The 26,034-nt window shown below is 34.9% G+C and overlaps 1 pseudogene; it reads left to right on the top strand.

Annotated features, from left to right (window-relative positions):
• Positions 1–1,195: 1,195 nt before the first annotated feature.
• On the top strand, positions 1,196–6,962 carry LOC112401688 (protein SET-like; annotated as a pseudogene).
• Positions 6,963–26,034: the final 19,072 nt, after the last annotated feature.

Below are 26,034 nucleotides of genomic sequence, written 5' to 3'. Positions count from 1 at the left end.
ATAATCAAACTCATAGACACAGACAGTAAAATGATAGTTGCCAGGTTCTGGGGGAAGAGAAAATCAGGAGTTGCTGATTTTCTTTGAGGTAGAAAATGCAAACACCAAAAATATTCTCACTTACCTAATAAGTTCTAGAGATCTGCTATACAGCATAGTGCTTTTAATATTTAATAATACTGTGTTGTGCATATATTTATTAAGAGTTAGGTCTCATGTTAAGTGCTCTTACCATAATTTAAAAAATATAACTTATTGGAAGAATTATTAAAATAAAATAACTCAAATACAAATTTCACTAGATTATGAATGGAGACCACAAAGAAAGAAACAGTGAAATTTCAGATAGATCAAAAAAAAATATCCAACTGAATAAAGAGAACAAAAAGGATTAAAAAACTGAATAGAGTCTTGGGTACATATAAGAAAATTTTACAATGTTTAAAGTTTGTGTCATTGGAGTTCTAGAAAGAGAGGAGAAAGAGACTGGAACAAAAAGATATATTTGTAGAAATAATGATGAAAAACTTCCCAAATGTGGTAAAAGACATCAATTTAAAGATTTAAGGATTTCAATACAAGAAGGAAACTCAAACAAGATAAAGTCAAAGAAAATCATGTCTGGACACATCATAATAAAATTTCTGAAAAACAAAAATAAAGAAAAATATTTGAAAGCAGCTAGAGAGAAATAGACTACATATCAGCGACTAGGAAACGATTGCATGAAATACTTAAACTGCTGAAAGAAAATATGTGCCAAGCTAGAGTTCTGTACCCGTATCTATCTCTATCATCTGTATCTATATTCATATCTATTTTTATCTATATAAGTATATCTATATCATCTTTATCTATATCAATTTTTATCTATATCTCTATATACATATATCTGTATCATCTATATCTGTATCACTCCTTTAAGAATTAAGGGAAATAAATTCATTATTAATAAAATTAAATTAAATAATTTGTTGTTAGAAGACCTGCTCCAAAAGAATTCTAATAGCCATTTCATTGTTCTATTAGGTCAGCTGTAGAATAACAGATTTATAACAACAAGAGTGAGTTTGATGGACACAAGAACATTGCCAAAATTCACTCTTTCAGTGAATTCCCTGATCAGAGAATATGTTGCATGTGTTCTTTGATGTTAAAGATGTCACAGGAAGGAAGTTCTTCAAGTTGGAGGGAAATGACAGCAGAGGGAAGCAAGGTTCTTCAGGAACAAAAGAGGAGCAACAAAATGGTAAATAGGTAAGTTTATATAAAAGAGTAATTTTCCTTTTATGTTCTATAAAATAAGTAAGCTATTTAAGAGGAAAAGTATTATCTACATAGAAAATCTTAAAAAGTCTACCAACAATCTACTAAAATTAATGACTGAGTTTAATAAGATTGTAGAACATAAGGTCAAGTGCAGAAGCTTAGGATCTGGGTCAAATTCATGATATTTTCTAGAGACATTTTTTATCGTTTTGTAAAATAGTCCCTGGTACTACTGAGCCCTGGTAGAGATTTAATCAGGAATACTACATTACCATGCAAACTGAGTTACACACAATGATCTTAGTGTTATGTCATCCTTCAAGCCATGGCATTGGAGGTGCAGAGAAATTAGCATCAAGTGGAAATGATATATAAGATCAGTGCTGAAAGCACGTGTAAATTGTAGGAGCAAGTGACTTAGACTCCCATGACTTGTAGTTCCCCTACATTGCCCACTCTCTCAACCCTCACCTACAATCTCAAAGAGATCTCCCTGTAACCTGTTGATGGGGGAGTGGAGAGGAAAAAACAAAAGAAAAATGAAAACTGGATAACAAATATTTCTTCACAATTCACTGGCACTTTCTGAAAATGGCAGTACAATAGCACAGCACCTCTCAGGTACTGAAGAATAGTGGTTAATAACTTGAAAGAAACAAGATTTAAAATGAATGATAAGAGAATCTGATGAAAAATTAAGTAGATACACCTCTCAGAATTGCAACAGGGTGTCAAAATATTTTTCACTAAGAACGCTTACCAAATGGCACCCACTATAGAGAAAGTTCTATAGAGAAAGTTCTCAATAATTTGTTGGACAAAATGGCTATTCTTTGGATGTCAGCTAGATTGTTTGCCCAGAAACTCCATAGGAATGAGTTACCCAGCTTGGGGTTCACTCACTAAGGCTGAACTACAAAACTGCTGAGTGAAGGAATTACACACTCTCCTGGAGGATATGCCAGCCACAAGAGAGGATGTTTACAATGGACTGAATCTTTCATGGCAGGAGTAATGATTTCCCTTTCCTGGGAGACATTTATTTTCTCTTCACAATCTTCAGTGCTTCTTCAAATAGACCATCAGTGGATTTATAGAGTGACATCTTTAACATCACAGAACACATGCAACGTATTCTCTGATCAGGGAATTCACTGAAAGTGAGTGAATTTTGGCAATGTGCTTGTGTCCATCAAACTCACTCTTGTTGTTATAAATCTGTTATCTTACAGCTGACTTAATAGAACAATGAAATGGCTATTAGAAATGCAATTATATTGCTGGCTTTGTGACAACATCTGTTAAGTTGAGTGTTCAAGCTGCAATATGTTCTGAATTAGCGATCAGTATACGACATTGTTTCTCCTGTAGCCAGAATACATAAGTCTAGGAGCCAAGATGTGGAAATGAGAGTGACTTTGGTCACTATTACTAAAATAATTCAGTGCAAAATGCTTGCTTCCCATACCTGCAAATATATGCCTTTCTGATTCCCAGAGGAGGAATGCTCCAACAAGAGAACCCAAAAAAAGTTCCATTGAATTGAAAGGAGGTTGCCCATTGGCTACTTTATAAACAATAGACACATAAAGTGTTTATGTACTGGTTGATATGATAGGTTCTGATGATCCAGGAGATAGGCCTGCCAATATAAAATGAGATCAAAGATGAATACGTCTGGAACCAGTGGTGTTTCCTAGTACTCCCAAATCCACTGGTAAATGTAAATATGAAACTGCAGCAGCAATCACATACAAGCAAGATTGTTAATGGCACAGACTCTCCAGAAATAATGATTTGGGCCACCTCCCCTCTCCCTTCAGATAAATAACCATGGCCAGTTGAAGTTCTGGCTGAGAACAAAGAGTATATAGAAAGATAGGGAGAAAGGAAGTTATAAATAACAACTCCGGTCACATAATAATTAAAGAAATGAAGACTGTAGAAATAATGCACTTTTTCTTCTTTGCTTTGATATGTATATACTTGTATATATATTTTGATATATGTATATATATATTATGTTTTAAACAATTATTTTTATTTTCTTCCAGTCCCCAATAACCTAGCATAAGGTATGCTAATAATGGGTAACTCTATATTTCAGTATTTAAATTAGAAGATATCAAAAGGATGTTGTGACTGAGCTATAACAGATTTGAAAAATCAAAGGGGAGAGACACAATGGCTTAAGTGGTTTTGTGTCTCCTCATTTGGATTACCTGTTGGCAACTTGCCATCACCACTGCCTCCTTCTAAGCCTGACTTTGCACATTGCTGAGGAGAAGCTGGAGACTACATTTCCCAGAAGGCATTTTTCTGTATAGTTCCAGAATAGACTTTGAGGTACTTGTTTAAAATAGTGAAGGTTGAAGGGGAGAAATCATTTTCTTCTAAAGTCATTTGCAGAAAGATTCCTGGGGAGATGTCAGATTCATTATGGTTTCCCAGTAAGCACCTGAGAACCATCTACCACGTGACTTTTGGAATAAAACAAATGATGAGAATGAAACAGATGAAATTCTGAGATTTCACCTCTTTCCTGCATGTCTGTGAGGAGAATCCACCTGAATGCTGTGCAGGCTGAGTTCTGCTGTGTACACTTCCTTGACCTTCTGTGGCAGTTATTTTGACTCTTGGCAATGACTTAATGTTGTCTATGACTTTTGCAATCCCAACTCTTCCTGTTAGCTTTTAGTTTCTATACTAAACAATTCATTCCCATACTACATAAGGTAGTTTATAGGTTTGTTGTTCATGGAGTTTTTTGTTGTCTTTGTTTCTTCTGTTATTTCCCCAACCAAAATCCAATTCAAAATTCTGTGGCCAAGGATGCCAGAGCACTTCAGTTAACACCAAGTCAATTGAGATTAAGGTGAAGTGCACATGCAGATCCCTACCAGCTCAGTCAATGAATTTTAATGTATGCAAGGTGATGGTTGAAAGCAATAAAATAAAATAAAAGATCATTCTGATTCTGATAGTTACAATATCTTATAAATCTCTGGAAATTCTGCTTTCCAAAACACTTTTTGGAAATATATAAGTGTTTGTGGTTGGGTCAAAGCAACTTATCTGTTTAGATAAGGTGGAATGAGATATTTGCTTATGTAAGTATCTTGTTTGAATGGGCAACTAATGATTGATTGTGATAAATCATAGGACCTACCAGCTAAAAACCTTTCCTCATACTTTGTTAAGAAGCAATTTTGGAGGTAAAAAAAAAAATAAATGGGTGACCAAGGCAAACATAAAACTCTTTTCCTCTCACTTTATGTGTTTGTAAACACATAAAGGGTATAAATAGTACCTGATGTTGTGAGAATTGAATGAAAAAATAGTTAAAAGTTAGATTACACAATGCTTATTGTAAATATGTAATACATTTTAGCTTACTAGGAGCAGCGGGATTACAGGGACTTAGTTTATGCTTCCTAGTGTTTTACGGGAAATTTAACATTTACATGCTTTAATGATGTTGTTAAGCTATGTAGAAAGAAAATAACATACCTTGTGTTTGTATTGAATTCACTTATTTCAGAGAGTTAAGAATGTCTCCAAATTCAGCTAATAATTGGATTATTGAAATAAAGACCCCTCATGGGTCTCCTAATGCTATTCTTTGCCTCATACTCCTCCCTGCCAGGGCCAAAATTCCTGGAATGTTACAATTGTCAATGATTCTCCCCTAATATAATTGGTTTCTATCTCAATTTGAATTAAGCATTTGTGTTGGCTGGCATAAATTCAAAGGACCAAATGATTTCTTTTCTGAGAAAGAGCAGAAGATGTGACATAATCCTCAAAATAAACAAAATGATACTTTCTTGGCAATGTACAGCTACTTGCCTCGTAGAATAGTGATAATTAAGAAAAATATTTTCAAAGATCCACTTATTTCTTAGAATCTTATAAGATCAAATTATATCTACTTTATTCAGAAATAAAAATTCACACTGAATTAACTAAAATTACATTTCAGCATATGCTAATACCAACACTAACTCCATACAAGTATGGGGAACTCAAAAATACATTTGGATAACTATAGTATAGACTACATTAGGAATGCATTGACTGCTGACCTCTATCTTATGTATGTTTGCTCATATCAAAAGCTCACCCAGCCTTGTCCAATTTTAAAAACACATGGCATATATTTTTTCCACTAAATTTTCAAGACTGCAATAAGATCTAATAAGGCTATACATGTAAAAATAATGAAATATGTTGACCTTAGACAATATTGGTATTAAAACAGGTCAAAGAATATTTCTGACTTTGAAAATATATAACATATGCCAAAATAGTACTTTTCATATATCAATCATCATTAACTTTCTCTTATCTTTTGTTCCTCACATCCAATCAGTTATCTATTCTGTTAATTATTGTTACAAATTTGTCCCTTTTTTGCCATTGCCAGCTTAATTCAGATTTTCATCATGTCACACTTGAAATCTTGTAGTTATTTTATGGTTGCTCTTCTTCCCTCTAATCTGTCACTCCATTTTAATCTGTTTGGCTCTTATCAGATTAATTTTCCTAAAATAATAATTTTATTATCATAATTTTCTGATGAAGGCCTTTAAGTAGTTTCATCGTTTTGGCTTCACTCAAACTTCACCTGTGTCCTAATTTCTTTTGTGGATCAAGCAGACATGCCTGTGGTGGATTTTGGAGCCAGACAGACCTGAATTGACAGCTTGGTTTTGACTCTGTGAGATGTGGTTGAGTTCTTCAGGGTCTCTAAACATTACCTGCCTGTCTGTTAATTAACATGGGGAGAAAAATGTGTGGCTGTTTCAAAGTGTGACTATGAGAATTAAAATGAAATAAGGTGAGTTTTCATGGCTCCCAAACACCAGTCTTCATTTCCACCTCAAGCGAAGAAACCAAAGAAAGTGAGACTGACTCCCACCTCCAGGGCAAAGAAAACATCTGCTTCTCCAAACTTGCAGAAGGAAGAAAAATAATAGCAAGAAGAAATTGAACATATTGATGAAGTACAAAATGAAGACAGAACAGATGTAATGAACAAGCCAGCGAGAAGAGTTTGAAAGTAGAACAGAAAAATAACGAACTCCGCCAACCATTTTTTCAGAAGAGGTCAGAATTGACTGCCAAAATCTGAAATTTTGGTGTAACATTTGTCAACCATGCACAATTGTCTGTACTATTTGTGCAAGAGGGTGAAGAGACACTACATTATTTGATAAGAGTTGAAGTAACAGAATTTGAAAATATTAAATCAGGTTATAGAATAGATTTTTGTTTTAATGAAAACCCTTACTTTGAAAATAAAGTTCTTTCCAAAGAATTTCATCTGAATGAGAGTGGTGATTCATCTTCAAAGTAAACTGAAATCAAATGGAAATCCAGAAAGGATCTGATGAAAAGTTCAAGCCAAACGCAGAATAAAGCCAGCAGGAAGACACAGCATGAGGAACCAGAGAGCTTCTTCACCTGGTTTCCTGATCATTCTGATGAAAGATGATATTTGTCCAAATCCATTACAGTACTACTTGGTTCCTGACGTGGATGATGAGGAAGGGGAAGAAGAAGAAGATGATGATGTTAAAGAAGAAGGATTGGAAGATATTGATGAAGAAAGGGATGAGGATAAAGGCGAAGAAGATGAAGATTATGAGGAGGAGGAGAAAGGAGAGGAAGATGAAGGAGAAGATGACTAATGGAACACTGATGGATTCCAACCTTCCTTTTTTAATTTTCTCCAGTCTCCGGGAGCAAATTGCAATCTTTTTTTTCCTTTTGTCTTCTTGTTTTTAGTCATCCTGTTTTGAGGTCTCTTTTCCTTTATACCATGGTTCTCAACTTATTTTGGGGGGAAATACCTTGAGCAGAACTCAGTAGAGAAGAATCTCTACTCTTTTCTGTTCCAAATTCATTTTTATCCCTTCCTGTCTCAGCAAAACTTTATGGAATCAACACCACCATGCTCCGTGGGAAAAAAACTCCTACACCCTTAGCTCTGCTGGAACCTGGAGGGTGCTAGGCCCCTGTGAAGTAATGCATAGAAGTCTAGCTTTTTCCTCCATTCTCTGTATATTGGGCTCAGAGATTACACTGTGTCTCTATGTGAATATGGACAGTTAGCATTTACCAACATGTATCTGTTTACTTTCTCTTGTTTAAAAAAAGGAAAAAAAAACTTTAAAAAATGAGGTTATAGATGGTCAGCAAAGGGTGGGTTTGAGATGCTTGGGTGGGTTAAGTGGGCATTTTGACAATATGGCTTCTCCTTTGGCATGTTTTAATTGTGATTTTTTTTTTTTTTTTTTTGCTGTACGCGGGCCTCTCACCGTTGTGGTCTCTCCCGTTGCGGAGCACAGGCTCCAGACGCGCAGGCTCAGCAGCCATGGCTCACGGGCCCAGCCGCTTCGCGGCATGTGGGATCTTCCCGGACCGGGGCACGAATCCGCGTCCCCTGCATCGGCAGGCGGACTCTCAACCACTGCGCCACCAGGGAAGCCCTTAATTGTGATATTTAACAGACATCCTTGCAGTTTAATATGACACATTTAAAATCAAATTATCTCCTAATGATGACTTGAGCCCTGCCACTCGATGAGAGAATCAGTAGAACCCATAGGATCTCAGTTGCAATTGACATTCTTTATTGTAATTTTGTTCCTGTTTATTTTTAATTTTTTATTTTCATTTCACTGGAAAGAAAGACGATGCTCAGTTTTAAATGTTAAAATTGTACATGTTGCTTTGTTACAGTCACACTAAATGTGTACACAAAGGATTTGATGTTTTTCTCTCAGAATGGATATTCTTAACATGACTTTCCAAATTTGACTTGTATAAAATTATTGTAAAACTTTGTCATCCTAACTTCGTATTTTTTGATACACAATGGCAGGATGACCCTAGGCTATGTTGATTGAGTAAAGGGATTTGAATTAATGTATTAATGTTTCCATAGCTGGGAACCCATCATGGGTACAATTTGCCATCAGTTTCTGAAATTTTTCACATCATTCAGGATTCCAGATTGCTGAAAACTTCGTTCTGAATATGTTGTACCTTTGATTTGTATCTCAAATTGGCATTTCAAAATATGGGCTTTTATTTACCTGGATATAATAATAGTGCCTGCCACCACCATCAGACAGACATGGTGCTCCACTGTCGAGTCAACACACAACAGGGCAATTGTTAGATGTGGTCGAGGTGGCCAAGAAGACAGGCTTTCAGAGTAAGAAGTCCATATTGGCGGTTAAGAAACTTAGGTTAGGTGTACTTTTGTCTCAAAATACCAGCTCTTTAGCATATAGCTCTCAAATGAGACCTGTCTGTGTGGATCTGGATGAGATGATGGACTCTGTTCTATTTGCTAAATGCCATTGTGCATAAGTAACATTTTGAGAAGCTACCTAATGTGTACAATTTTTAATGTTGTAAAAATATAGTAGCTAAAATTAAATGCCACTTAACTTTTTCAGAGATTAATTAATGGACAACCTGGTTAAATTCAAATATTTTTGATGTATAAAAACTTTATAAATGGAACTATTCCATCAATAGGCAAAGTGTAATGAAAACCTGTCAAGATGGATAGTATGTAATTTCTGCACAGGTCTCTGTAGTAAATACACCACTGTATACTGGTCAGGAATCTTGCTCCTATAAAAGAACATAAAGATTTAAAAAAATACAAAGTAAAAAAATAATAATGCATAGGCTGGGTTCAGTGCCTGGTGAATAGATACATATTAACTATCCAAAGTATAATTTGACCTAAAATAGAAAAAGGTTTATGTAACTCAATAATGTTTAAGAAGGTGGCCCATGTTGGCAACTGATCAAATATACCTGACTGGGGCTTTTGCCCCAGTTTTTGCCTCTAGATTTTCTAGTCAAATCACTTGCCTCTAACCCTTCCCTCTCAGGGACCACCACTGATCCTACTAGAAAAATCTAAAGCTTATGGATACTCTCCCATGTAAGAGGTAGCCCACTCAGACCTTGAGAACCACGTGGGGACTTTTCACTCTTTGGTTTCATAGCCCCTCCATAATCTGGCCTGACCTGACTGTATCCTGTTTTCATTTCTTCCCAATGTCCAGAGCTCCACTAAATAGATCTTTTCATTCTAACAACTTTGACCATTTTCCCATCTGTTGTGGACTGAATGTTTGTGTCCTACCAAAATTCAGAATTCATATATTGAAACCCTAATACCAATTTTTCATTTTATAACACATAGGTAATGAAGTACATTTCTGTGAAGAAAACTTTGTTCAATTATTCTTTTCCTTTTTTTAATATTAAATAGAGAATTATGAGACTGCTGTGTGTGAAGTGTGTTATATATTACTAAATTTGTATTTAGAAAATTTTCTGCAATTCGTACTTGTCAAACGTTAACATTTTAAAAATCATTGGTAATGTGCTATTTGAAACAATGTTTTCACTATGATTTTATTTTAATTTTCTGTAATTACAAATAATAAAAGCTAATAAACATTTTTGGCATATTTTCTATACAGACTTTAGACTGTTCTTTTCAGATCTTCTCACACAAAACTTTTATTAAAAAGTTAATTGCAATTACATTGAGCTTAAAAATGAGTTTAGAAATAATAGATATATTTATTATGATACTCACTTATTCAAGTTATCATTCATCAAAGATTATATTTGCATGCCAAGAAGTGTCTACATATTTGTGGTTGCTTGCTCCTAGTGTGTATATTGCATATTTTATACATGCATGACATCCCATCCCAGTTCTTGAAATTATCTGAAATATCTTACATAAATACTTTCAACAAGGATGAAATAAAATACATTAAAAGTAGGAATTATAAAAGTTATGTTTCAGTCTAAGAAACCAAATGTACAATGCTTCACATGTCTTTATGAACATTTTTTAACAAGGCCATAGAGTAGGGTCATTAAAGAATCAGGCCCTAGGTTATTCAGGTGAATTTAAACCCACCACTACTACTCATTGTTCATAATTTTTAGCAAAATATTTAAATTCCATCAGGCTTTTTCTAATTTGTTACATGGGAATAATAAAGGTCATTAGCCTGTTATTAAGGCATCTTAAGTCTTATAATGAAGACTAAATGAAATCAATAATGTAAAATGATAGAGAAGGAACAATCAATAGAGTTTGGCTATTAATATTATTATTGGTTTATTTGTCTATTTCCCTTGATCTCTGCATTTTCTACAGGAGTAGGAGCCCCTATCTCTTCCATCCTAATTGCCATTTGATAATTATAAACATCTTTACCCCCTGGAGTGAAGTGAAGCTAACTTTAGAATAGGCTTTTATGTCCTGACTCAGTCAGGGGACTATCCTTTGGATAAAACAAGTACAGTAAAGTCTCATACATTTTCTGTAGAGGGATTATAATTTACACTTTTTACTTGAAAATGCATAGAGAAAACTATAAGGAACTTGATTTAAAATGTTCAGAAGAATGAAATATATTAGGTTTCAGAGAAAACCTAAGTATTGCTATGGCTGAGGCCAGAGTATTTTTTATTTCTAAAGCACAGCAACAGGTTTCTTAAAACTACTTCCTAGATAGGATGACAATGGAAAAATCAATAAAAGTAATTCTAAAAGAACCACACAACATGTGGTTCAAGTACTTAGTTCCTGGCTGATATAACTTAATTCAGAGTACTTTCGTCCTCTTTTCCACGCTGTTTCCAACATTTTTTGGTTGAAGTTACTTCTAGATATTTTATGTGTATTTTTTAAGTGCCAGTGAAACTAGAATGCATAAAGGGATGTTCTTGCCCTTGAGAAACTCACAATCTAGTAAAGAAGTCGGATCAGTGAAGAGGTCATCCCAACACAATGCCTTAAAAGCTGTCAGAGTTAATAACACTGTATGTGGCTCACAAAGTAGGGAGCAGCTTCTCTCCTGTGGTGCAAATGATAAGATTTCACAGAGGAGGTGACAACTGAGCTAGGTCTTCAAAGATGAGTAAGAGCTTTTTAGGCAGAGGAAAAAGGTAGTCCTCTTGGCATATAGTGGCATTTTACTTAATCTTCTTGAAAAAAATACACATATGGCTTTCTTGGAACCCATAAGAGTTACATGAAATCAGTGATATGACACAGATAATAGTTATAAAGTTTGGCATGAGTTGAAAATAGAGAAACAAGCTTAAGATGTTGTATAGTTTAATTACATGTAATCAAAACAAGCCCACATGAAGATTTCATTTGGATATAATCTTTAGATACTCAATATTAGCTAATATTAAAAAAACCTTTTTATTGAAATAAAATATCCATATAGAAATATGCATATGTCATCATTCTACAACTTGATAAATTTTCACTACCTGAGCACACTGTGTAACAAGCAAATATGCTTGTTACAGATCAAGAAACAGAAAATCATCAGCATTTCTGAAACACATCAGAAGTCCTTCCTATTATACCTTCAAGTCATCACGCAGTTCCCCAAGGGTATTGTTATACAGGATTCTAGCATAGATTGGTTTCATATTTATTTTTTCACTTGATATAAAGGAAATCAGACAAGATATATATATTCTTGTGTGTGGCTTCTTTCACTCAGAACTTGATTTGAAATTGATACATATTATTAAGTATAGAAAGTGATTGGTATATTCTCATTGTTGTATAGTATTTCACTCTATAATTTATTCATCATTTTTACTTTCAATTGATATTTATGTAGTTTTAAGGTTGAGGCTACTCTGAATAGTGCTCCTATGAACACTTACTACTTTTTTTGTTGTTGCCATATGAATGTGTTTCTGTTGAAAATATACTTAGGTGTGAATTGCCACATCATGAGGTATACATATGGTCACATTAATTTGACCTTTTGCTTCAGGTTTAAGCTTAATTTGTGGAAATGGATATAGTTAGAGTTTGGACAGAAAATGGCCAGGAGATCAATACTGGCAGACACATAACTCTCCACCTCTCTTTTCCTTGTTAAATGAAGTAACAATTTCTGTATATTGAATTATCTCCCAAGGGACTACTTAGTTTACACAAAACTAGTCTTCTGACTGGTCCATTTTATAAAATGCAGTTTACAATGTTAAATGGACCCCAAATGGGATAAATTAAATCTCTCCCTGCCCAATCTGCAACTACACCAAAAACATGCTATTTATACAGATATAATAAATATGAAACTAGATGTTTAACAATATTCCAATGTGTATTAGGAAATAAATTGTGCAGAGAAACAAACATGAAATATTGTTGAACTTAAAACGACTGAGAAAATGGAGACCATATTGCTTTCTTGTAAATTATAATGAAATGTTCTTTTAAAAATGAGATTATTTACTTGTACCCAGGACATATTTCTATAACTGAGCCCCAGAAGAGATTCAGCTTGTGCTTGCTTTTTAAAAAGAGAAATATAAGTTACTATAGAGTAACTTCTATAAGCATATAATGTTTTATATAGCTACGTTGGTAAGTAGCTAGCAAGGTGAAGTAAAAGCAGATGAGAGGGAGAGGAAGGATAAGACCAGATAAAATGAAAGGTGGAAAGATGGAGTAAACTAGAAAAGTGGCAGAGCCTTAGGAAAAAAAAATATACTGTTAGAAGAATTATTACTCACCTACTACTTTAAAGATTGTGTAATGGTAGATTTTATTAACAAATTAAAGCAACATCTGGTGGCCAAAATCACAAAATCATTTGGGGAAAAAGACATTGCAGTAAATGGCTTGGACACAAAACAGCAAGGGATGTGCTTTAAAAAAGAAGGATAAGGTGCAACGGGTGCAGAAGGATAGGAGGTAACAAGTAACACCTAGAGGTAGGCGGACACCACTCAACAGTTTTTAAACATGTTTACAGAAACTTTGCAGGAAAGTATGTGAAATGCTGATAGAAACGATGTCATGGACAGTGGAAAGTGACAATCTAAGGGAGAGAATTTCATCAATAGTCTACAGGGGAAGAAATCTTGGGTTTAGAGTAAGAAGAATGTTGTGAGCTTTAAAAATATTTCTAAGAGTAAATTTGGAAATCTGTTTCAAAATGTAACCCTCTTCTTGGTGGGTAGGTTACATCTAAAACATGAAGCTAGAGGAGGAAACACTGAGGTGTCATGTTGACCATAATACAATCATCTAAAATGGAACAAGTTGATAACATCTCTGGCTTTTTAAAAGTATATGAAGTCAGTATTTCTAGGCCACCTATTTTCAAGGTAAATTGATTAGAGGTTGAACACGAAGATGATAATGGTATGGAAGCAGCAGGAATTACATGTCACAGTAACAAGGGAAGAAAATGAATTTTTATAATCACCAATTATTACATTAATGAGGAAATTAATCAAATATGGGAAACATAATTGGAAAACTAATGAGTGAGTATGATTGACTATATTACATGGGGAATAAGTTAAGGCACATAATAGGAGGTTTTAATATGTTTAGTATTAGAATCTTATCCTAAATGGCAGCCTTCAAGAAGGTAAGACAGAAAAATGACAATAACCAAGAACTAAACGTTGATTTTTTTTGATAATTTCATGGTTTATTACTGGTGGCCTAACATATACTGATACATGCCACAACTGCTTCAGAACATGTTCTTTAAAGAAAGGGATGGTGAACCATTATGTCTAGGGTCTGTCACAATATTTGATACAAACCTGACCATCTTGCAAGAAATATAAGTCCACTGAGGCTAACTTAAGTAAAAATTTGTCATAAGGCCATGAGGGCGTCTCAAAGAACCTAAGGGGAAGGAAAATATTTAGTATTACTTTGCATTTAATAATATACTAGAACCAGGGCCTGACAAAATTTCAATGTTCTCTGTGTATCTGTCAACACTGTTTATCTACATTTATAGCTAATTATTTTCTCTTTGCAGAGCAGCTTTCTTTATCTCTGTTGTTTTTGTGATGAAACATACTGCTGCTGAGTCGTCTTGATTATCCATGTAACAGGAGCATTCAGCCCAGGAGAGATGAAGTACATCTTTTGCAATACCGACTTGAATTCCGAGGAAGGGGAATGAATAAATGTGATACAGCTGCCCAGCTCTGAACCAACCAACTGCAGCCAGGGGTGCAGCATCATATGGGTGCAGCATGGTGCCTGCCCAAAGGGCAGGGAAGGGACGGCTGTTCTGAAATACCTACATTTCTCAGTGTGGATATGTTGAATGTATAAAAAGAAGGTCATATTTGGTTCTCCTTTAGTGACTCATGTATTTCTCCTGGCGGGACATTTTTAGTACTTGAGATATTTTAAGAAAAAAAGAAATAATATAAGAGCCAAATTTATTTAGGATTAGAGGAGACCATTATTAATTTTCTTTTATTCTCAAACTATACTATTTGACAGAGAAGAATTAGATGATTATGTGTTCAAACCCCACCTCTTCCACTTATTAGTTTTGCAGGCTTTAGATACGCCTTCCACTTATTAGTTTTGCAGGCTTTTAGATACACATTTCCTCATCTGTAAAATAGAAATAATAATTAGTAAGAATAAGTATCTCATAGCATTGTTGTGTAGATGAAGTAAGATATTTCCTGGAAATCTCCTAATATAGTACCTACCATATGGCAAGCATGCAGCTTGTATTGTTATTACTTTTATTCTATTAGACAATTTTATTAGTTTTCTATTGGTGCTGTAACAAATTACCACAAACTTAGTGGCTTAAAAACAACACAAATTTGTTATCTTACGGGAGGCTAGAAGTCTGAAATAGATTTCACTGAGTTCAAATCAAACTGTCAGTAGGGCTGCATTCTTTCTGAGGGCATTGGGAAGAATCTTGTTTCCTTGTATTTTCCAGCTTCTAGAGGTCAGCCACCTGTATTCCTTGATTCACGACCCCTTCCTCCATCATTAAACCAGCAGTGTAACACCTTCACATTTCTTTCTCAGACTCTGACACTCCTGCCATCCCATGACAAGGACTCTTGTGATTTAACCAGGCCCAACTGGATAACCCAGAATGCTCTCCCCATCTAAGATTCTTAATCACTTTTACTGAGTAAATCAGCATATTCACAAGTTTTAAGATGAGGACATCTTTGGGGAGCCATTATTCTGTCTGCTAATGTCCTTCTTGACAGTAAGTCCCTTTCTATAAAACTTACTCTATGAAGGTGTCATTTAGTTCTAAATCAGCTTTTGGTCTACAAGTTTATTTCCTAATTGAAGAGAATAACTGAAGAAAAATATGAATAAAGTCAGTTTTACGAAGAAAAAAGTAATAGAATTATAGATGCTGGCATTTGACTATTATGAAAATATTTCTCATACATATATTCATGAGTGTCTTTTGATATTATGTTAATATATACCTGACAAGTTGTAGGGTGGTATACCATGTTGCAGAAAATATTGTTTTACCAAACAAAGTACTTCTCAATTACAATATGTTCTTTATAATATATTGTTGTGTGGAATTAAATTACCAATGCCCTATATTGCTTAAAGCAGATCAAATTAGTTGAACAGATATGAACAATAAAAACTATTCTAGGCATATTGCCAACACACATTTTTTTTTTTAATTTCACTTAATTCTTTTAAAATACTTTTAGTTTGAAAAAGAGAATGGGTATTTAGAAACTCCAGCTTATCAGTTCCAGAATTGTCTAGACCATATGAACAAGTCCACAATCTCCAGTAATGTTTTTCATTTCTGTCCTTTTATATGCCATGTAAAACAATTCTGCTCTTGAGTGAAGAAAACAGAGACTCTCTGGCTGGCCCTTTACAATTAAGGCAATTGTTGTTAGATGTGAAGCAAAATTTAAAAGCAAAGTTTTTATTTAAATTGATTAGTAAAAATGCATAGTTCTAAGATGAATTGTTAGTTTGGTATGACTTTTTTTTCATTATTTATGTTTTATGAGCTGCTTCTAAATTTTCATTCAGATGCTGGATAAATCAATTATTACCCAGAAGATGGCTCCTACTGCAACACAAGTGTCTAGAATGTAATGTTTACTGGTCCTCTCAGGTGAGCCAAATTTTGATTGGCTTTAAAGTTTAAGCTTAAAGCTAGTTTGATTTGATTTAATCTTAGATTATTTGAAAGATCACTGATTTTTCTGACTGTGACTTTTGTTTCCAATTTTGACAGTGTTTTGTGATGTCTTTTCCACAAAAGGCACTCCACAAAATAAAGTTGTGGTAAAAAAAGCCTTGCTTGAAGGTTACCTGGCAATATCCACACATGACATTTACTTTAAAAGAATTCTGTGAGAAATAAACAGTCTTGCCAAAAGGAAAATAGCTCTTGAAAAAGGAAAAAAAAAAAAAAAACTATTGAAGATAAGCAAAAAGTATAATGAATGTTACAATGTCTGAAAATTACTGTTCCATTTATCAAAGTTTATATGGCAGATGAAGAGATAGTAGATTAAAAGAACCTACTTGTTTATATGCACAAAGATGCCAAATTTAGTCTCCATTTTCTTGTGCTAAAATTTGATTAAGCTGTCCTAGATATACTCCTTTCTGAAGGTTAAAAAGGCAAATAAATAGTGGGGTAAAGGGCTATGTTTGATGACCTGGACAGTTATAATGTATGAATATACAATAAAATATCATTTACTAAATTAACTCATAAAACACAGGAGCCCATTTTGATTAAGAAACCAAATAATAATATTTAACTAAGAATTTAATTTCTGAGTAGACAATTTAATCTCCTAGTTGACAAATGATTCTAAATTAAGCTTTATTAATAATTCAACTCTAGTCACAATTTTTTGGCAGACATGATGCTAGGCCCTGGGAATAAATTTGGGAAAGAGATTGAGCTTTTCCCCTTCTACACGAACTAAAGTCCACTGAAGAAAATGAACAACAAACAATTAATTTCAAATATAATGATTGTTAATGAAAGCAATAAAAAAGAGGTGCTATGACACCATATGGCAAAACAATCCAACTTATTATTTTTAATGCATCCCCACTTAAATTCTTCAGCATGATCTCCCACCATTCTTGAAAGCAGTAAGATGGTAAATGCTTCCTTTTATTATTCATTCCTTTCTTCCTCTTCTCCTTTTTTCTCCATCATTTTTTTTTAATGTATCCTCCTCCCCTTACATAAATATCTAAGTAAGTGCTCACCTTTCTCTGCTAGAAATGGGCACGTAGCAGTGAACACAGAGACACAACTCTGCCCTCATAAGGTTTAAAATAAACCGGGTTACACAAATATTAAATAAAAAAACTGAGCAACTAATTAGTTAATTGCTACTAATAACTTATTTGAACAAGAAGTGCAAATTGTTTTAAGAGAAGAACCTAATTAGTCTGTGGGTGGTATCTGAGAGATTGTTTTGAGATGACACTTAAATTGAGATTTTTAAAGAATAGAAAAATATGTTCTCCAGACAGATGGAATGACAGCATGATACACAACCTTTTTAGGGATAAGAACACTAAACATTAAAGAACCAACTTAATAGAGTATTCTATCATGTGGTAATAACTGATATGTCTGGAAATGGAGCCATGAGTTTGATCACAGAGAATGTGGTGGATGGGATATTAACATTACACCTCTCTCACATGCTGAAACAACCAGGCATCTGGGATCATGGCTCTTCTCCAGACAGAAATCTTTTTAAATACAAATTTCATCACCCTTGCCGGTGAATGAATCAGGATCGCTGACCAAAGCCAATCACTGCATAGCTTTTTCCTGATAATAAAGAATGCACATAGGACCCATAGACATGGAGGGGAGGTTTCAAGGCTTTCTCTTCCTCCAGACTTTTCATGTGCAGTGATGGAGCCTAGAACTGATGAAGCCATCACACAGAGAATGCCAAACCAAGAAAACTGCAAGGAAATGGAATTGGAGAAATATAATTATATCACTTTAATCAATTATGATGCCCACAATACCTTTGGACTTCCAGGTATGTGGCCTAATACTTTCTTTTCCCCATTCGTAGTAAAGAAACTGGAGCTAGCATGAATAAAATGATGCTTTATGAGGCTTATCTGGTGATAGTAAGCAAGAAAATGCTGGGGTTCTTTTTGCCTGTGGATATAGCTTTGGTAGGCTTTTTTGATCTGTAAAACAATATAAAAATGTTATTTAATCACTTTAAACATATTTTAGTAGTGTTTAGTTTATTTAGGCAATTTCTTATAAGGAAGTATAGTTTTGGTGGAAATAGCAAAGATAAATATCTGTTAATCCTTGATTAAAAGACACAATAATTCAATTGTGCTAGTTTATCATAGTCTGATAGTTAAACATATAATCATGTGTTACTAAATCACATGAAATTGTGTGTGTGTGTGTGTGTGTGTGTGTTTCATACCCACCAGGGCACCTCAAGGTAAGAACCTCTGCTCATTTATTTTTGTGACTTCTTAAAAATAACAGTCATAGAAATCAATGGAATAGGAAAGAGAGCCCAGAAATAAATGCACACAATATACGGTCAATCTATGACAAGGGCACCAAGAATACAGTGAGGAAAGAATAGTCTCTTCAATAAATGGTATTGGAAAAAGTAGATATCCACATGCAAAATAATGAAATTGGACTTTTATCTCACACCATACACAAAAATCAAATTAAAATGGATTAAAGACCTAAATTTAAGACTTAAAACTATAAAACTCCCAGGAGAAATATAGGGAAAACACCCTTCACATTGGTTTTGGCAATAATTTATTGGATATGATATAAAAAGTACAAGCAACAAAAGCAAAAATAGAAAGTGGCATTATATCAAACTAAAAACTTCTACAGAGCAAAGGAGACAATCAACAAAATGAAAAGATAAGCTATGGAATGAAATGATATATTTGCAATCTCATATCTGATAATGGATTAATATACAAAATATTTAAGGAACTTCTACAACTTAGTAACAAAAATATTAATAACCAAATAAAAAACAGTCAAAGGAACTGAATAAATATTTCTCCAAAGAAGACATACAAATGGACAATAGGTACATATGAAGTTGCTCTTCACCACTAATCATTAAAGAAATACAAATCAAAACCACAATGAGACATCACCTCAAAACTGTTAGGATGGGTATTACAAAGAAAAATAGATAACAATCGTTGGCAAGGATATGGAGAAAAGGGAATCCTAGTACACAGGTGGTGGGAATGTAAATTGATGCAGCCCCTATGGAAAACAGCATGAAGCTTTCTCAGAAAACTAAAAAGAAAACTACCACATGATTCAGCAATCTTACTTCTAGGTATATATGCAAAGGAATTGAAATTAGGTTTTCTAAGAGATATCTGACCTCCTATGTTCATTGCAGGATTATTCACAATAACCAAAATATGGAAGCAAACTAAATGTCCATCAATGAATGAGTGGATGAGGAAAATATGGTATACACATACAATGGAATATTATTCAACCTTTAAAATGAAGGAAGTCTTGTCATTTGTGATATGGATGAACCTGGAAATCATTGTGCTAAGTGAAATAAGCCAGATACAGGAGATAAATACTACATGATACCAATTATATGATGAATCTAAAATAGTAAAACTCATAGAAACAGAGTGGAGTGGCAGATACCAGGGACTGAGGAGAGGGGGAAATAAAGAGGTATTAGTCAAAGGGAAAAAAGTTTCCATTATATGAGACAAATAAGTCCTAGAGATTTATGATATAATATTTGCCTATAGTTAACAATACTGTATTGTTTACTTAAAAACATGCTAATAGGGTAGGTATTATGCTAAGGGTACTTGTCATAATCATCATCATCATAATCATATAAGTGGACGAGAAGAAACATTTTTAGGTGATGGGTAGATTTATGGCATAGATTGTAGGGCTTATTTCATGGGTGTATAGTTATCTTCAAACACATTAAGTTGTATACAGTAAATATATACAGCATTTTGTGTGTCAAAATTTGTTTTTTCTCCTATTTATTCTTCAGCTTCCTTAACTAATGCCTCACAACTTTGTTGCTAACCTGTGCTCCTTGAATCAAACTAATATTTTTAGTTCCTTTTACTCATTTCTGGTAATCTTTTCTATTTCCACTCTCTTCCCAGGAAACTTGATTTAAATTGTAATCAGCATTAAATTTAATCATTAAAATTCAACATGTTCCCAGACATTATGAATCTATTATGATCACTATCTATATTTCATAGGTATCTCAGTTTTCACAAACCCCAAACAATTCTGATATTTGAACCTAAACATCATCCAGGCTTCTCTATTTCAGTTATACTGCTAGCTTTAATGACAACAACTAAAGACACATGCACACGCATGCATTCATTCTCCTTACTGCATGGTTCTGAAATGTATGAATTTCAGTTACCATGATATACTAACTCTGAGTAATTTTGTAAAGTACAAATTTTACTGCTAGTTTAGTCCACAAATTGTTATAATAGTTTTATTTTTATTTATTTATTTTTGGCTGCATTGGGTATTCGATGATGTGCACGGGCTTTCTCTAGTTCTGGCTAGCGGGGGCTACTCTTCTTTGTGGTGTGTGGGCTTCTCATTGCAGTGGCTTCTCTTGCTGTGGAGCACGGGCTCTAGGTGCACGGGCTTCAGTAGTTGTGACTCACGGGCTCTAGATTGCAGGCTCAGTAGTTGTGGTGCACGAGCTTAGTTGCTCTGCTGCATGTGGGATCTTCCCAGACCAGGAATTGAACCTGTGTCCCCTGCATTGGCAGGCAGATTCTTATCCACTGCACCAGCAGGGGAACCCAATACAAATTGCTATATAAATAACAGAAAGGTGTCATGACCAGTGACAAATCATGTAACCCTTGTCAAAGTCTGACAGCGGGTGGTCACTTCACATTTGTTATTCAGTTCACACACAGGCAGCAAAGCAGGTAATTGTGTACCCTTCTTGTCTCCTACTGATAAACCCATTTGTTATTATTTTAAAAATCAGATGATGGAAAGAGGATATTGTTAAATGAAAAATGCCCACACTGAAAGCGATATTTGAATATAATGTAATTGAAATTATGGAAGAGTTAGCTGATCGTAGAGATATTGGCATTACCACTGTTTGATAGACTCCAGATGTGCAGCCAGAGGAAGTTAGTGAAGGTGAGATTACTGACAGAAATGAGGAAAGAAATTGTGATGAAACGGATGAAAATGTCCCAGAAGAACTTAGATGCCATCAAACAAACTTGATATTAGAGACATTCTTGGAGATAATTCATGACAATGTAAGTGAAAAAGGATAAAATGGTAGATGTCCATCCAAACGTTGAAGGGAGTATGATAATTTAACAATACATTAAAAAGATGCTTATTAAGTGTCATAAGTTATACAATGAGAAGAAAGCAAGCACTAATCAAACTATTATTGTTTCCTTTAACAATTTTTTAAATCAAATAATATTTGAGATTCCATAGGATTGTTTCATTTCTCTCTGCTCTGTTTTTTTATTTTTTTATACAATTTTAAAACTTACTTTCCATTTACAGTTATTGCAAAATATTGGCTATATTTACTGTGTTGTACAATACATCCTTGAGCCTATCTTACAACCAGTAGTTTTTGTCTTCCACTCCTCCACCCCTATATTGTCCCTCACCCCCTCTCCCCACAGCTAATCACTAGTTTGTTATCTATATTTGTGAGTCTGCTTCTTGTTCTTATATTCACTAGTTTGTTGTATTTTTTTAGACACCACATGCAAGTGATATCATACATTACTTTTCATTCTCTTATTTCACTTAGCATAATACCTTCTAAGCCCATACATGTTGATGCAAATGGCAAAATTTCATTCTTTTTTATGGCTGAATAGTATTCCATTGTGTGTGTGTGTGTGTGTGTGTGTGTGTGTGTGTGTGTTTGTGTGGACTGTGAGAGAGAGTGGTGTGTGTGTGTGTGTGTGACATCTTCTTTATCCATTCATCTGTTGATGGACACTTAGGTTGCTTCCATACCATGGCAATTATAAATAATGTTGCTATGAACACTGGGGTGCATGTATCATTTCAAATTAGTGTTTTGGGTTTTTTTCAGATATATATCCAGGAGTGGAATTGCTGGGTCATATGGCAGTTCTATTTTCAGTTTTTTGAGAAACATCTATACTGCTTTCCACAGTGGCTGCACCACTTTACATTCCCGACAACAGTGTATAAGGGTCCCCTTTTCTCCACATCCTCGCCAACATTTGTTATTTGCGTTCTTTTTGATGATAGCCATTCTGGCAGGTGTGAGGTGATATCTCATAGTGAGTTTGGTATGCATTTTCCTGGTGATTAGCAATATTGAGCATCTTTTCATGTGCCTATTGGCCATCTGCATTTCCTCTTTGGAAAAATCTCTATTCAATTCTTCTACCCATTATTTAATTGGGATTTTTTTTTTAATGTTGAGTTGTACGACATTAATTTTCAATGTTTCTCAGGCCCTTTCTGTCTCTCTTCTCCTACTTGGACCCCTATAATGTGAATGTTGGTGTGTTTAATGTTGTCCCAGAGGTCTAATGTTTTAAATTGCTAGACATACATTAATTTTGCTATTTTGAAATTTCCGAATACATTTGTAACTGACAGCATGAGAGTTGTTTTGTGACGTTTGTAAATGTCATGGGAGAATAATAATTTTTCCCATTGATTATTATTATTATTATTTGCGGTACGCGGGCCTCTCACTGTTGTGGTCTCTCCCGTTGTGGAGCACAGGCTCTGGACGCACAGGCTCAGTGGCCATGGCTCACGGGCCTAGTCGCTCCGCGGCACATGGGATCCTCCCGAACCGGGGCATAAACCCGTGTCCCCTGCATTGGCAGGCAGGCTCTCAACCACTGTGCCACAAGGAAAGCCCTCCCATTGATTATTAAGATGAATTAGTACAGTTTCAACTTGCATGACCACTTTTGGGGTCCTGCACTGCTATGCAAAGCAAGGAATGAAACATATATTATTTTCCATTTTTGTTTTAGCACCCTAATCTAAGCCATCATCAACTCTCAATTTGATAATTCTAAAGATCTCCACACACTCCTTCTTTTCTCAGTTCCAACCCCTCCTCCACAGGGTATCCAGATTGAGCTTTGACCAAATTAAATCAGTTGATACCACATTTAAAACACTGAGACTAAAACCATGCCCCTCTTCATAATTCCCTTCACTTACCATGTCATTATGATACCCCACAAAATTGGCATAGCACAAAACTTCTTCCCACATTCCTCATTTCCACCAACAGGGGTCAAAAGTTCATACACATTAGGGTAAGACCACCCCTCCTCCCATGAGTGTCCAAAGAGAACCCCAAGCACTGAGACTAAAACCATGCATCTTCAGGATTCTCACCTTCACTGACATAAATCAGGAGAGAACCTCAGACTTTTCATATTTTCTGACACTTAGTCTTGCCACCTTTATCTGCCTTGAGTTCACTAGGACTTATTTTTTAATTTGTCCACAAATGAAACTGCTGGCTTGGGAGTCATGCTACATCTCCTAGAATCTCATCCCTTCTCTACTTCGTATTGCCCCTCTTCTATCACACTCGAGACCCTTCCCCTATGTTCTCTGGAGAAAAATCTCCTAGATCCTGAGTCTTTTCCCTAAAGCCTTCTTCTTGCTCTTACAGAAGACACTACTTTACCTGAAACTTTCTCAATTGATTTTTTTTTTTTCTCTTCCCCACAGACTTAATCCACTAGGTTGGTGTCCTCCTTATTCCTCAATTCCATTTCCAGACAGCTCTCCCTCCTTTCTCCCTACAAATTAGCTTTAAATCCATGTCATCTGAGTCTCTCCATGACTACTCTCATTCTAGTCTACTACCAATCCTTCAGTAGACTCTCCCATCTTTTAAACTTTTAAACTTTTGACTCATGGGCTCTTCAACACTACTCTGGTGATTTTCTCAATGATTTAACTGTAGTTTCTCTTTCTGACACCTGGACATTCAGTTTCTTGAATTCTTCTCCTCTATTCAACTCTTCCTTCTCTTTACCTCACTCACTTCCAGAAGTATATTGTAGAATTTGTCATTATCTATAATATCAGACCCTTCATAATCTTAATTTGATTTGTCCTGTTCTCTGATCACTACACTCTATTTTTCTAGCTCATTGCACCAAATATTTCAATAATTTCAATCCTATTGAAACTTTTTTATTTTCCCTCATTCCCTCCAGATTCCTTCTTTCCTGCTTACCAACATCATGTTCCACAATCAATCATTAGAATCACTATCTTTTATATATGTTCTACTGTTTTACTCCTCCCTTGCTTTTTTTGTACTCTCTTGGCACAGTCACTAACCAATTAAATCCATCTTTCCACTTATTCCATGTTTGTCCCAAGGAAACTGAATGTATATGGAGAAAAACGCACAACAATTCTGACTGGTCTTATTTCGTAGTCATGATTATAGATATCAAGCTGAGTCTGAAGACTGCTGTTCAGAGTCATACCTTAATTCCTATGCCCTTCACTCTCCTAATGTCCTAAGTGTTAATTTCACATCTTCTCATTTCCCCGTAAGCCTCAAATCACTTTTCCATAAACTCGTTGTTAAAGACCTTTCTTCTCTGTGAAAACTGCAGGTAGCTGGAAGAATTTCCCCAACTCTCACTATCAGATCTACCCAGCTACCAGGACGTGTACCCATATCATCTGCCCCAAATCGAGTCAGGCTCACAACATTGTCACTGAATCCCACCTCCTTTCCCTACTCTAAAACTTTGTTCCAAAAATGTGCCTCTCTTTCCTAATATCAAATTTTTCTGTTAGAGCTTTTAATTATTATCATACAAACTTGTTATTAGTCTCCCCGTCTTTACAAAAGAAAACAAAACAAACATTTTTATTGATTCATCCTTTCCCATCTGCTACCTTCCCATTTATTTTCTGTATCTCTTTGAAGGAAACTCTTTGAAAATAGTATACTTATTCACAGTGCTATTTTAAAATTTTCTCCTTCCATTATTTAAAAAACATTCCAATCAGACTTTCACTCCAACTACTTCATCAGGCTGGCTCTTGTAACCACCAAGATACTCCATGCTACTAAATCTGATGGTCTATTCCCAATCTTCCATTTGTTTGATCCTTGAATCTGCTTTTTACATCATAGGAGATACATTTTCTTCACATTTTTTTTTACATTTTGTTTTTTTAATTTGGCCATGCTGCAGGGCTTGTGGGATCTTTATTCCCTGACCAGGAATCAAACCCAGGCCCCAGCAGTGAAAGTGTCAGGTCCTAACCACTGGACTGCCAGGGAATTCCCCATGTTTCTTCTATAATTCTACTTACCTTTGGTTTTCTTCTCAAGTCATTGCTCACTCCTTTCAATTTCCTTTGCTGCTCTCTTCTTCAGTCTGGAGGGCCCAGGACCCTCCTTTATTTTATATCTAAAATCACTCTGTGAGAGATATATCTCATTTGTTGTATAGCTTTCAATACCATCAACTCAGATTTTCATACCTATCACAAGCAAGCACATGAATTTATATATCCACCTGCCTGAGATATTAGTAGATAATTCATAATTAACATTTCCTGGGATATCTCAAAATTAACATGCTCAGACCTGAATTCCTGATCTCATACATACTGCCAAACCTTCTTCACACAGTCTAATGCACATACATTAATGGAAACACTGTTCTTTCCATTTTCAACTTAAAAACCTAGACTTTTTTCTTTCATACTCTACACCTAATTTATACAAAATACTGTTGAGTCAATTTTCAAGTCCCATTAAAAATTGGACAGCTCCTAACCTCTTTCATTGCAATCAAATTCT

The sequence above is a fragment of the Neophocaena asiaeorientalis genome, unplaced genomic scaffold (assembly GCF_003031525.2).
Source record: "Neophocaena asiaeorientalis asiaeorientalis breed wild unplaced genomic scaffold, Neophocaena_asiaeorientalis_V1.1 scaffold81, whole genome shotgun sequence".
NCBI lineage: Eukaryota > Metazoa > Chordata > Mammalia > Artiodactyla > Phocoenidae > Neophocaena > Neophocaena asiaeorientalis.
The sequence above is the reverse complement of the archived record's forward strand: the minus strand, read 5'-3'. Positions and strand labels throughout refer to the sequence as shown.